This window comes from Pleurodeles waltl, chromosome 4_1 (genome assembly GCF_031143425.1).
Source record: "Pleurodeles waltl isolate 20211129_DDA chromosome 4_1, aPleWal1.hap1.20221129, whole genome shotgun sequence".
In the NCBI taxonomy this organism is placed as follows: Eukaryota; Metazoa; Chordata; class Amphibia; order Caudata; family Salamandridae; genus Pleurodeles; species Pleurodeles waltl.
Window position 1 is genome coordinate 848,453,012 of NC_090442.1, and position 14,159 is coordinate 848,467,170.

The window sequence follows — 14,159 nt, forward strand, 5'->3', positions numbered from 1 at the left end:
TCGGGCAAGAACTTGCATTGTTCCTCCTTTGGTCGGGCCAGCGTGCGTCATTTCTTCTCTCCCTCAAGAGAGCGATGCATCGATCTAGATGGGCACCTTGGGTCCGGGCAGGTTTTTCATTGATTTTCCGCATCCAGCTGTGTTGCGTTGAAATTCGGTCGCACTGTGTCAAGAAACTATGCCGCGTGGGGGCTTGAGTCGTTAACAGCAGCTGTTGCAGGTGTTGCACGTCATTTCTCCAGCCGCATTGCATTGATCGTGCAGCTGCGATGCAAATGGAGCATCGATTTCAGGTGTGAGGCCAGCAGCGTGTAGTTTATCAGCTGTGAGGAGGGTGGTGCATCAAACTTTTCCCCACACTGCGGTCTTTGCATGGATTTTCAGTTCCTACCTTCCAGCTTCACCTATAAAGGGCTCAGGGAATGGAAAGGGCACCACTTGGCAGGGTAAGAGTCTCAGCAGCGAGTCCAAATGATAGCAGGGCAAATCTTTGATGGCCCTGAGACTTCAACAACAGGAGGCAAGCTTGGTTCATGTCCTTGGAGATTCTTCTCAAGCAGGAATGCTCAACAAAGGCCAGTCTTTGCCCCCTTTCACAGGCAGAAGCAGCAACTGCAGGATAGCCCAACAAAGCAAAGTTACAGGCAGGGGCAGCACTTCCCCTCAGCTCTTCAGCTCTTCTCCTTGGCAGAGGTTCTTCTTGATTCCAGAAGTGATCTAATTTTCAGGGGTTTTGGGGCCTCTTCTCATACCCCTTTCTGCCTTTGAAGTAGGCAACTTCAAAGGAAAATCTCTCTTGTTTGTAAAATCCTGCCTTGCCCAGGCCAGGCCCCAGATACACACCGGGGAGGTTGGAGACTACATTGTGTGAGGGTAGGCACAGCACTTTCAGGTGTGAGTGACCATTCCTTCCCTCTCTCCCAGCACAGATGGCTAATCAGGATATGCAGGCTACATCCCAGCTCCCTTTGTGTCACTGTCTACAGAGAGGTACAAACAGCCCAACTGTCAAACTGATCCAGACAGGGAATCCACAAACAGGCAGAGTCACAGAATGGTTTAAGCAAGAAAATGCCTACTTTCTGAAAGGGGCATTTTCAAACACACAATCTGAAAACCAACTTCAATAAAAGATGTATTTTTAAATTGTGAGTTCAGAGACCCCAAAACCCACATGTCTATCTGCTCCCAAAGGGAATCTGCACTTTAATAACATTTAATGGCAGCCCCCATGTTAACTTATGAGAGAGATAGGCCTTGCAACAGTGAAAAACAAATTTGGCAGTATTTCACTGTCAGGACGTGTAAAACACATAAGTGTATGTCCCACCTTTCACATACACTGTACCCTGCCCATTGGGCTACCTAGGGTCTACCTAAGGGGTGCCTTACATGTAAGAAAAAGGAAGGTTTAGGCCTGGCAAGTGGGTACACTTGCCAAGTCGAATTGGCAATTTAAAACTGCACACAGGCACTGCAGTAGCAGGTCTGAGCCATGTTTACAGGGCTACTAATGTGGGTGGCTCAACCAGTGCTGCAGGCCCACTAGTAGGATTTGCTTTATAGGCCTGGGCTCCTCTAGTGCACTGTACTAGGGAGTTACTAGGAAATCAAATATGCCAATCATCGAAAGACAATTACACATACATTTTACATAGGAACACTTGCAACTTTAGCACTGGATAGCAATGGTAAAGTGCCCAGAGTATCAACACAGCAAAATAGTCCAGCACACATCAACAACCTGGGAAACAGAGGCAAAAAGTTAGGGGAGACCACGCCAAGGATTCCAAGTCTAACAATTATGTTTTAGGAATAACATTCATGAGCAGCAACAGGGAACTGCGATGGGCTCCTTCTTCACCCCCAGTTATGCAAATATGCATATGGGCTGGTGGGAGGAGCAGATGCTCTATGGTCCTCCATTGGAGAAATGGGAAAAACTATTCTGTGGGTGTCTTTCATTGATAACATATCTGTTATTTGGAGAGGAGATGCGAGTTCAGCACCGAATTCTATGACAGGGATCAATAACAATGAATTAAATCTGAAATTCATTAGTATAATCAGTGGGAGTAAGGTAGAATTTCTGGATGTGAAGCTGTCTGTAAGTGAAGGAAGTCTTATGTCTACACTCTTAAGAAAACTGAGTCCTGGGAACAGTATCTTACATATGGAAAGTTTCCATCCCACACCACTCAAGGAAAGCATACCATGCTGCAAGCTCCTCAGGGCTATGAGAATCTGTAGTGCTCCTGAGGGATTAAAAAAGGTTGAGTGGGAAATGATCACTATATTTGCGAATAGAGGTTACTGTAAAAGATCATTGAGGAGAAAAAGAAATGAGTCCACAGTGACAAGGGATGAGATATTATTCAGGAGATTAAAAAATATGTGAGGAAGGACAATGAGTGCAAGTTTATCACTACCTTCAACACTGAACATCAGGCTGTGAGAGTGGCTTTCAACAAACATTGGCACCTTTTCAGGAGCAACCCAGTGATTGGCAATGAGGTATCTAAGAGATTGCTTATAACCTTCAAGAGGGCTAAGTCCATGCTGGATATACTGGTTAGGAGTGACGTGAAGGCAGAGAAGCAAGATTGGCTTAAGCCAAGTAATGGCTTAATAAAATGCAATTAAAGCAAGGCGTGCAGGAATGGGGAAAATATGACAGAAATTGTAATGTAAGGCAGGAACAGCAAAAAGATATGTGGACATTATACTTGTAGAAGAGACCATGTAGTATACGTACTGCGATGCACTTATCCCAAAATATCTTTGGGGAGTACTACGCTGCAAGTAAATAAAATAATCCTTAAACATTTAAGAGCACTAAGAAATCATGATACCTCCTGTCCAGAAGCAAGGTACATGCACCAGGTACATAATAGGGATCAAAATGATTGAAAATGAAGTGTCACCAATAGGATTCAAAGGAGTCAAGGGGGCATTAGGGAGAAAGAAATTGAGAATTTTTGAATCCAGGTACATTTTGGCTCTTGACAGCCCAGAACCACGGGGCTTCAATTGCAATGAAGAGACATATGTTCATCTACAATCTTGGGTATATCTGGAATTATATGTTTCTGTATAGTGTGCTCCACTAAACATTACTATTTATGTATGGTCTCTTCTTCCAACAGGTAATAGGGCAGCATACTGTTGTTAAGTTGTCTTAGAAATGCTGTTTTGTTTAGTTTGTAACACAATATTGTGTTTTGTTTCTTTAGACTTGACTCAGGCAATGTGAAAATCCCTGTTGATGAGAAGGAGCTAATATATCTATTTGCCTACTTGGGCTTGATTGAGGATGTATTACACTTCAAGTTAGACCGTTTGTGGTATGAATTTCAATTTTTGCCCATTACTTTTCTGGTCTTGTTCATAGTGCAGGAATGCAATTGAATGTATCTGCCCACTGGGGCATTATGTGCTTGGGGATTTTTAAATTTGTCATATACATGCTCTTGAAGTTGAAGATTAAAAAAATTTGAAAGGGTTTGACTTTGGAGGCATCACACTTACTATTCCCACTCAAATTCAAGCAACACTAGAGAGGTATTGGACTCTAGAGGGGTCCGATTTTACTATTTCCACTCCAAGTTAATCAAAAGCAGGAAAAGTATTGGACGTTAGAGGGATTAGATTTAATATTCCAACTGCAATCTGAGCAACAGTAGGGATGTAGTTTTACTTTGAAGGGTTTTGATTTACGATGTCCACTCCAAATTTAGCAACAGTAGGGATAGTGTTGAACTATGTAGAGATTATATTTACTAGTACCACTCAATCTGAGAAATGGTATGGAGCATGTTAGACATTGGATGGGTTAGATTTACTATTACCATTTCATTCTGAGCAACAGTAGGGAAAGTGTGGGACCTTGGAGTTGTTTGATTTACTTTTCCTGCTGCAATCTTAGCAAAACTAGGGAAAGTGTTTGACTTTGGAAGGATTCAATTTAATATTCCTTCTCCAACATAAACGTGTTTAAATTTACTAGTTCCACTACATCTGAGCAAAACTAGAACAATGTCTTGAACATTGGAGACATTATATATACATTTCTCACTCCAATCGGGGCAGCAGTTTGGAGAATGTTGTTCTTTGAAGGGTACACATTTACTATTTCCACTCTACAGTAAGCAAAAGCTGGCAACGTTTTGGATTCTGGAGGAGTTAGATGTACTATCCCCACTCTAATCTGAACTACAGTAGAAAAAACTTTGATCTTTGACAGGATTAGATTTATTATTTCAACTCCTAAATGGCTTTAAAATAAACAGTTACAAATAAAAAAAGTAAAAATTATTAAACATATTTAAAATAAAAGTGTATTAATTGAAGATAATAAAGCGAAATGTAATTAAAGAATACACATTAGATGACAAGATTAAGAATACATCTAAAATATTCTAACGTAAAATAAATGCACTCCTCTACCTACTACTAAAAATGAAAAAATCATATTAACTACAATATATTTTAAAAACACAAATATTATTACATTAATTATTGAATAAAACAATTACAATTTAAACAAATAAATGTAAAGCTGATTTTCAACACTTTATAATTAAATATACTGATCAACCAATGAGCAGTTTATTAAAAAGCAACACATTAGCAATGTAATAATTAGTTAATTAATATTTAATTAACATAAAAACCTTAGGAAATAAATATATATATATATATTGAATACCTTACTACCCTAGTAACCTATCAGCCCAGCAACCTGCTACTCAATTAAAATGTACTAATTAATTAAAAAAAATACAAACTATACTAAATGAAACCTTACAATTATAATACTAATACCATCGAATAATGGTATAACATATATTAAATTGAATGAAAAACTGTTTTATAGAACTATGTTTAGGAAAATAATATTACACATAACAATATATGTATCCCCAAAAGTGACCTTTTATCCCTGAAAAAAACAATAATCTTACCTACAATATTCTGTTCTACACATTTTGAGTTGACAATATTTTTGAAACTATGGCCCTCATCACGACATTGACGGCATTTACCGAACACGGCCGTGCCGGCGGCTGCCACAACACCACCACAGCAGCGGTAATCCGCCTGTCCTAATACAACTGACAAAAACAAAATCACCAGAATACAGCCATAAGTTCCACACCTCCAGGCTGAACGACAGCGGGAGAGAGACGGTAGCACCAGCCACACCGCCACAGCAAAAACAGACCACCCACCATAATACGACCCACAAATCAGGCCAGCGGTCGAAGTGCGGCGGTAAGCCAATGGCGGTGCGGACCACAGCAGTCAAAAAGGAACCTCCACAACAACACCACATTGGCCAGTTCAAATACCCCACACCTGATACACATACAAACACCACCCCCCACAGACACCACCATAAAACACACAACCCACACACCTTTGCTACAACAAACAATTAGGAGATATTTGACAGCCACTCAGTTGTATGCACTGCACATTCACAACACAGCCATCTGCACACCCCTCATGCATCGCACTGCAATTCGCACATTTACACACAAACATACACTACACCATCACCATGTCCCCACAAAGGCACTCCCGATTCACAGAAGACGAGTTGCGGACAATGGTGGACAAAATCATCAGGGAAGAGCCACAGCCTTTTGGTGCACAGATCCAGCAGACTTGCATAGCCAGGAAGATGGAGATGTGGCAGCAGATCATCAACAAGGTGAACTCAGTGGGAAGGGATCCGTGCACAAGGGAGGAAATACGGAAGAGGTGGAACTACCTGAGGGGGAAGGTCAGAGCCATGGCATCCAGGCACCAAAATGCGATCATGAGGACTGGTGGTGGGCCCTCACCTTCTCTCCTCGAGCTGAAATCATGGGAGGACAAGGTCTTGGCAATCCTGCATCCTGAAGGTCTCAGTGGAATCATCGGAGGACTGAAGACTGGTAAGTCTCCTCCAATCATCTTGTAGTCAGTATACCTGTATCACATGCGTCCCCATCCTCTACACGCTCACCCAACCCCACCATCCCCAATCCAAACATCTGCACTCACAAATGCACCAAAAGCATGTGCAACCTAAAGCACTACAAATCCCACAAGGCATCACACACTATCAACCTAACAATTCACACACCCCTCACCTAGGTAGCCCTGAAAACTGCAGCATGTCAAATAGCACTCACCTAGCAGCCCATGTCAAACATATGAGTTAGATGTCAATAACAATCTCTGTCATCCACAGGTACCACTGATAATGCCACCCATCAGCAAGTGCCCGAACACCCAGTCCTCCACCAGAGAAAGACCCTGGTGATGACAGCGACACAAGGTGTCTGGGACTGGGTGACCTCCCTGGCCCATCTGGCACCTCTGGGCTGTCTCCCTCCACTAGCCTCATTCAGGCCATGATAGCACTGTCCACAACTGCAGCAGCCACAACAGCAGTCACCCAACGCCCCCACACCAGTGTCCCCAGTCCACGTCAATCAATGGTTTGCTCACCTGTTCCAGCACGCACCACTCAAGATGATGAAAGTACTGGTGTGAGTGGAAGTGGGCACACTGCAGGGACACCGGCACAGGGGGCTACACCAAAGGCTGCAAACCCAGTACCACCAGGAGGACATGCTGCAGTGGCAGGAACACAATGCAACCATGGCCTCCATCAAAGGCTTCATGCCAGAATTAATGTCCATCCTGCCTGAGGCCTTCACTCACCACCAAGTCCCTACTAGTAGCCACAGTCCTGAGCAGCCCTCTACATCTGCTGCAGCTACTGAGATGGTGGCCCTGCCTGAGGAATCACAAGCCACAGGTGACCCTCCCCCGGTAGGTGATGAACCCCCAAGCAAACATGGACGTAGACCAAGATATCCTGCAGGGACTCGAGCCAAGACCAATCCCACTGCCAGAAAATTAGCCCCTCTAGAACTGTCTCTCTTGTGTGACACAGAGACACCTTGGAGTCTGACTACTGCCACATCCCCATCACTTATCACTCCTGGTAACTGGAGCTGTGCTACCGACTGCTTGGACTCAAAACTGGATGATTTCATACAACATTGCCCTACTCATTAACACCAATCCATCTTATTGTAATCACAATAAACATACATTAATACAACAGTTGGTGTTGTGTGTTCAATAAGTGACAATGAACAAACAATGATGTTGTGTAGTGTGCAAGTGTTGTGTGAAACGTTTAATCTGTGAAGCGTTTGTCCATATAGCTCATTGTCAGATGCAGAGTGTGAATGTCAGCATATCTCTGGATCCACAGGTAGTGGAGAGGGAAGGGACTTCAGCATCCAACGACAGTACTCCTGTGTAACAAATAAACTATCATGATAGATCACCATATCAAAGGAATACCACATGCACCTATAGTAATAGACAAGTAACATACCTACCAACAACTACATGAAGAAGATTCATTTTAGACATGAAACATAAGTGAAGTGCTGTCTATCACAATTATCAGTGTGCCAACCTTCACTGATAGTATGACAAAACTGTGACTAAATATTTGCATAAACTATACCATGAGGTGATGTATGAGGACAGCTGTGAAGAAGGTACATTCCATTGTTACTGCCAAACTATTTGTTGTCCCTGGGTGGTACAAATGCAATGTGGGTACCATCTATGGCCTCTATTACATGAGGGATATGCCCCATTGCATAAAAGTCAGCCTTCAAATGGGGGAAATCTTCAGGAGGGGGATATTTTATGTAGCTGTCTACATGTTTCAGCAGGGCAGACAAGATTTTCCTCAACACATAACTGAACATAGGTTGAGACATACCTGCTTCCAATCCCACAGTCCCTTGGAAAGAGCCTGTGGCCAAAAAGTGGAGGTTGGAGAGCACCTGTACAGTGTGAGGAATGGCTGTAGGTTATCGTATGACTGGCAGCAGATCTGACTCCAACTGGCTACACAGTTCCATGATAGTTGCACGGTTGAGATGATAGGTGAGTATGATGTGTCTGTCTTTTATGGTGGCAAGGTCTACCAGGGGCCGGTACAGAGATGCATGTCTCTGCCTCCACAGTCGTCAGTATCTAGGTTTAGGAAACAATACATGAGTGAGCAAGATTACATTTCATGTGTCCAATATTGTGACAAGAGATCGCCAACATACCTCGCACATGAAAACAGGTTCCTGACTCAGACCCGATATTTGATGAGAGACTGTTCCAACAGTATAACAACCCACTGATGTCAACTTGAGTGGATACACCATATATTAGTGGCATCTGGTGTCAGGCATTATTAATGCACAGTTACCCTATCACCTACTATACTATCATAAGCTGTTCATGAGTCAGCAACGTATTCCACATTACTTTGAAGGTACAACTGAGTAGATATGACAGACATTGTTCACCACCATTTCTGTTTGGCATGTATTTTGCCTGTACATGCTGTGATAGGCAGGTGACTGTAAACTGGACAATAGATGAGTAAAATGGCTGCTGGCTGTCCTGCATGCAGAGGAATATTACAGTGAGCTCATTCCACCAGCGTATGTCGTCATGACAGTTGGCGGTCAAAACCGCTGTGCAACTCCTCGTTGGTTCACATTGTTGTCTGTGGGAAATGGGGGTCAATGATGACGACCACCGGCAGTAAAGGTGCAGACCTCCATGGCTGTGAATGCCATTTTCTGTAGCTTACTTACTTGACTCCTGGCTCTCCAGCCAGCATGTGCTGCTGTGTCCTACTCCTGAAAGCCACAATGGCGCTTGTAACAGGGGAGAGGGTCCCCGCCATCCCAAAGGAAGAATTACACAAACTTGTAGATGGGTCTGACCCCTGTACACAAAGCTGTATGGGGCTCCAGAACAGCAGGTGGTTTGCAAATTGGTGTATTTGTAACAATATGGTTGTGCGTGGATGATAGCATATGTATGTTGCATACCCTGTGGAGGGTGATGCATCGGACACGCATGCTGCAATGGGAAGTGTTTGTGTCCTGTTGTGGATGGAAGTGTGCGTATACTGTTTGTGGTCCTATCATATTTCTGCATAATGTGTCTACACTACTGTGCCCTTCGTACTGTGTCTCCCATCCAGGTTAGCACCCATCAGACCAAAATTAATGTGGAAAGCCATTGCCAAGGAAGTGCGGACCCTGGGGGTCCATAGCGCTGGAGCACCCAGTGTGTGATGGACAAAGGTAGATGTCTAGTGTACATTACATAGGGAATGTAGCTAGGACATATGTGTACATGATGTGTAGGTATGTTAGAATGGTAGTGTATGTACCTAAGGATGCCAAGCATGTAGTAAGTTGTACTATATGGGATTGGACTGGGGGAAGTGACTGTCATGTACAGTTATGATTATGATAAGTTGTTTCTGTGAGGGCATACACATGTTGGCATCACATTGCAAGGTTGTAAATTCAGGAATTCCCTTAGCATAGTTCTAACCTGGAGCCATAGAGGCATGCCAGTATGCAGCAGATCCTGAGGTGTGCTGTCGAACTGTGATGGTTGTGCTCACTTACTTCTGGGCAGCTGTTTGGGAGTGTTGAGGAATGTGGGTATTTAGTAGATGTTGCATGCCTGTGATTACAATGCTTATGGCTAAAACTGTGTTGACATGTGCTTGATGTGTAGATATTGACCCTACGCTCCTTTCCATGCTCTCCCACCCTCCCTCCTTGTCATCTTCTTCCCATGTGTGCATTAGCATCAGTAGGCAAAGGAGTAGGAGCACCGGCAAGTGGGGAGGCTACAGCCCACAGGACCCAGGAGGCGGAGAGGACAGACGCCGGATGGACCAGCGGTTTGGAGGGCAAAGGGAGCACCACATGGGAGACAGGAAATGCAACAACATCTGACTCTGAATTCCTTCTCCAATGGAAGCTCCCTGGCGGTGACAGACCCTTCGGGGACCAGCCCAGCAACATCTTTGTCCGCCACCCCTATTACCAGCACCACCCTCCCAGTAGCTCCCCACCCGGGTACATGTGCCTGCTCACCCAGAAGGGTGGCCTCTCCTTCGTTGCAGGCACCTCAGCCTCTGCCCTAGTCAGCCCTGCTGCCCTCAATGCAGAGGATATTGACCTCCTGAGATCCATCTCTGTGAGGCAGTCAACCATTGTGAGTGCCATCCAGGGCCTGGCATCCCAGATGCTACTGACCGATGCCTATGTGGAAGGCATTCACTGTGCCTCGCATGGCCTACAGAGATGGTTTCAGGCTCTGGCCTCCTCATTGACAGCAGCTAGTGTCCTTACTACTTCTGTCCTCCCTCCAGCTACTTGTTCCTTACTCCAGATCCCTCTCCCTCTCCCCTCACCCATCCAACCCAAACATTCAAACAGGCATTCACTCAAAGCAACAGACAAGGAACGCAAAGAGACACACAGGTGTCACAAGACACACCACAACAATTCATACACTCAACACTCAGAAGCAGACCCAGCAAGAGCCACTGCCTCCCCTATCTCCCTCATCACCTCCCGCCTTACAGTTATATCACCACTCACACCTACCAGCACTGCATTCTCACTCCCAGATCCTGCCACCACTTTTGTTATGCCCACAGTCATCACAACAGCAGACAGTCAGACATGCATCCCATATACCACATCAGCACTAACCACAACCACCATCATGACCACATGCAGCACACCCACCTTCCTTGCAGACACCACCTCAACATACATTCACATGACCTGTTTGTCCTCTCCCACCCTCTCTTCCCCCTCCTCTCAAAACACTTAACTACTCCCACTCAGACACTCAACATTCTTCCACCTCACACATGCACACTATGCATATACCTGCATCCATATCTGGCACACCTACACGTCCTACAAGCACTCCCTCTAACTCCACTCCCAGACCTGTATCACAGCCCATCTCCCCACACCAAGACACTCCGTGTCCAAGTCTTCCCATGACCCCCCCTTCTGTTTCCCATGCCACTCCCCCTGCCAAAACGCCTCCCCGGACCTGTGGCTAAGTCCAAACGACCTCCTCCTCAGTCCCAAAAAATGTGTACACCCACCCCCACCCAAAACCAAGAACAAAGACCACCCAACCAGGAACAAGGCCAAGGAACCCCCTCCCAAAAATCATCCAAGGCCACCCCTCCTATACCTAACCCAAAAGACCCCCTCCCAAACCTAAACCTCCCCCACTACCCAATCCACTGACCCCTGAGGTGCCTGCCTGCCCCATTATAGTCCCTAGCCTGTGGAGGCCATGAGGCTGTCAGGAGTCTAGTTGGGGCAATTGCCTGGCCCTGTGTGCCTGTGGACAATTTGGACTGGCCTATGGCCCCCTTTTGTAAATGGTTCAGGCAGTGTCCTTTCCAATTACACATGCCCAACTGACCACGTTGATGTCAATTTTAAACATTTGTCGTGCCTTTCTCAGTACATGGTTGATGTACAAATGTATTTGGATGCTGTTTACTTAGCACATCTGTGCATTGTGTCTGTCTGTCTGCATTGGATGAATACCTGACTTGTACAGTGTAAGTATTGTTATTGATATGGATTGCTATGGTTGTGTATGCTTGGTTGTGGTATTTGTGTGGTTGAGTTTTCTGATGTGTGTGTGGTGGTATGAGTGTGTTGTGCATCCATGATGTGGTATGTTCCCTTTGCATGGATGTCTGTACGTTCATAATTGTTTGTGTTGTATGTCTTCTATTTTATGCAGGTTGTGTTGACATTTAGGGGGTCATCACAACCCTGGAGGAGGGTGTTAAAGGCGCGGCAATACCGCAAACAGGCCGGCGGACAAAGAAAGGGAATTATGACCCTGGCGGAAACCGCCAACAAAGACAGCCACTTTAACACACCGCCCGCCACGGCGGTACAGACAAGCAGCGCGGCGGTCACAGCCAACAGACAGGCGGAAGACAATGTACCGCCCATAGTATCACAACCTACCAATCCGCCACCTTTTCCGGGGCGGATTCACCGTGGATAAAAACACGGCGGAACCAGTTACTGCAATGGGAAAACGCTCACCTGAACACATCCCACGAGGAAGGGGGACTCCAAGGAGCCGGAATTACAAATTCTACCGGCCCTTGAATTCCTACTCATCTACAAAGAGCAACGCCGGCGCGGGCGAAGACAACGGTGAGTACTGCACCTACGACATAGGGGAGGCAAAAGTTAGGGGGAGACACACGAAACACCCCCACCCCCACCACCACCCTCGCATATTACAACACACACACCAATGCATTTACAAAAATCACAGTAACAACCCACAACCCCCCCCGGAAGAATGCAAAGACAAAACGAAATCAGTTCAATGTATCAATATTCATGTTTCAAAAATATACAGATATATTATAAATCATTCAAAAATATATACATTACGAGAAGTAGTGCAGATATGCACATATCAATGTCCGTGCACCACTAGTCCAAAAAGGCATGGGCGAGGCCCACAAAAGATACCTGTCCACAATCGGAGAGAACACTGCCGGGGCATCAGATAGAAATATAACAGGCACCTCAGGGGGAAGGGAAGGGGTGGCACCTCAGCCGGATGAGTGCAAAGCCAGATCCACGACGGGGCTCCATGCCCATTGATGTATCCTGGGGAGGGCAAAGCCACAGTCTCTCAAGTCTCTACAGTGGGTGGGTTGCCCACTTTACCATCCTGGGAAGTGCAAAGCCACAGTCTCTCAAGTCTCTACTGTGGGTGGGTTGCCTACTGCTGTATCCTGGGGAGTGCAAAGCCACAGTCTCTCAAGTCTCTACAGTGGGTGGCTTGCCCACTGTACCATCCTGGGGAGTGCAAAGCCACAGTCTCTCAAGTCTCTACAGACTGGATTAGTCTCCCTGTGAAAGTTCCTGTCCCGTCACTGTCCCAGCTGCACATGGGATGACGATGCTTGATGTGGCGGTCTTTTCATTCTTCCTCGGTGCATGCCCTGTTCAGCGGTGCTTTGCCATGGCGGTTCAGGACTGTTCAGCGGTGCTTTGCCATGGCGGTCTCTGGACGGTTCAGCGGTGCTTTGCCATGGCCGTCTCTGGACTGTTCAGCGGTGCTTTGCCATGGCGGTTCAGGACTGTTCAGCGGTGCTTTGCCATGGCGGTCTCTGGACTGTTCAGCGGTGCTTTGCCATGGCGGTTCAGGACTGTTCAGCAGTGCTTTGCCATGGTGGTCTCTGGACTATTCAGCGGTGCTTTGCCATGGCGGTTTAGGACTGTTCAGCGGTGCTATGCCATGGCGGTCTCTGGACTGTTCAGCGGTGCTTTGCCATGGCGGTCTCTGGACTGCTCAGCGGTGCTTTGCCATGGCGGTCTCTGGACTGTTCAGCGGTGCTTTGCCATGGCTGTTCTGGAACGGGCATTGGTGTGTGGCATGATGTTCCCTGGACTGGGCATTGGTGTGTGGCATGACGTTTCCTGGACTGGGCATTGGTGTGTGGCATGACGTTCCCTCATTGCTCAGCGGGGCTGTGGCAGCCGGGGCCCTCCTGGGCACTGACTCCGGCGGTGGTCTCCTGACCAGTGATGATACTTGGGCCCTCCTGGGCACTGACTTTGGCGGTGGTCTCCTGACCAGTGACGATACTTGGGCCCTCCTTGGCAATGACGCTGGCGGTGGTCTCCTGACCAGTGACGATACTTGGGCCCTCCTGGGCAATGACTCTGGCGGTGGTCTCCTGACCAGTGACGATACTTGGGCCCTCCTGGGCACTGACTCTGGCGGTGGCGGTGGTCTCCTGACCAGTGACGATACTTGGGCCCTCCTTGGCAATGACTCTGGCAGTGGTCTCCGGACCAGTGACGATACTTGGGCCCTCCTGGGCACTGACTCTTGTGGTGGTGGTGGTCTCCTGACCAGTGACGATACTTGGGCCCTCCTGGGCACTGACTCCGGCGGTGGTCTCCTGACCAGTGACGATACTTGGGCCCTCCTGGGCAATGACTCCGGCGGTGGTCTCCTGACCAGTGATGATACTTGGGCCCTCCTGGGCAATGACTCCGGCGGTGGTCTCCTGACCAGTGACGATACTTGGGCCCTCCTGGGCACTGACTCTGGCGGTGGTCTCCTGACCAGTGATGATACTTGGGCCCTCCTGGGCAATGACTCCAGCGGTGGTCTCCTGACCAGTGATGATACTTGGGCCCTCCTGGGCACTGACTTCGGCGGTGGTCTCCTGACCA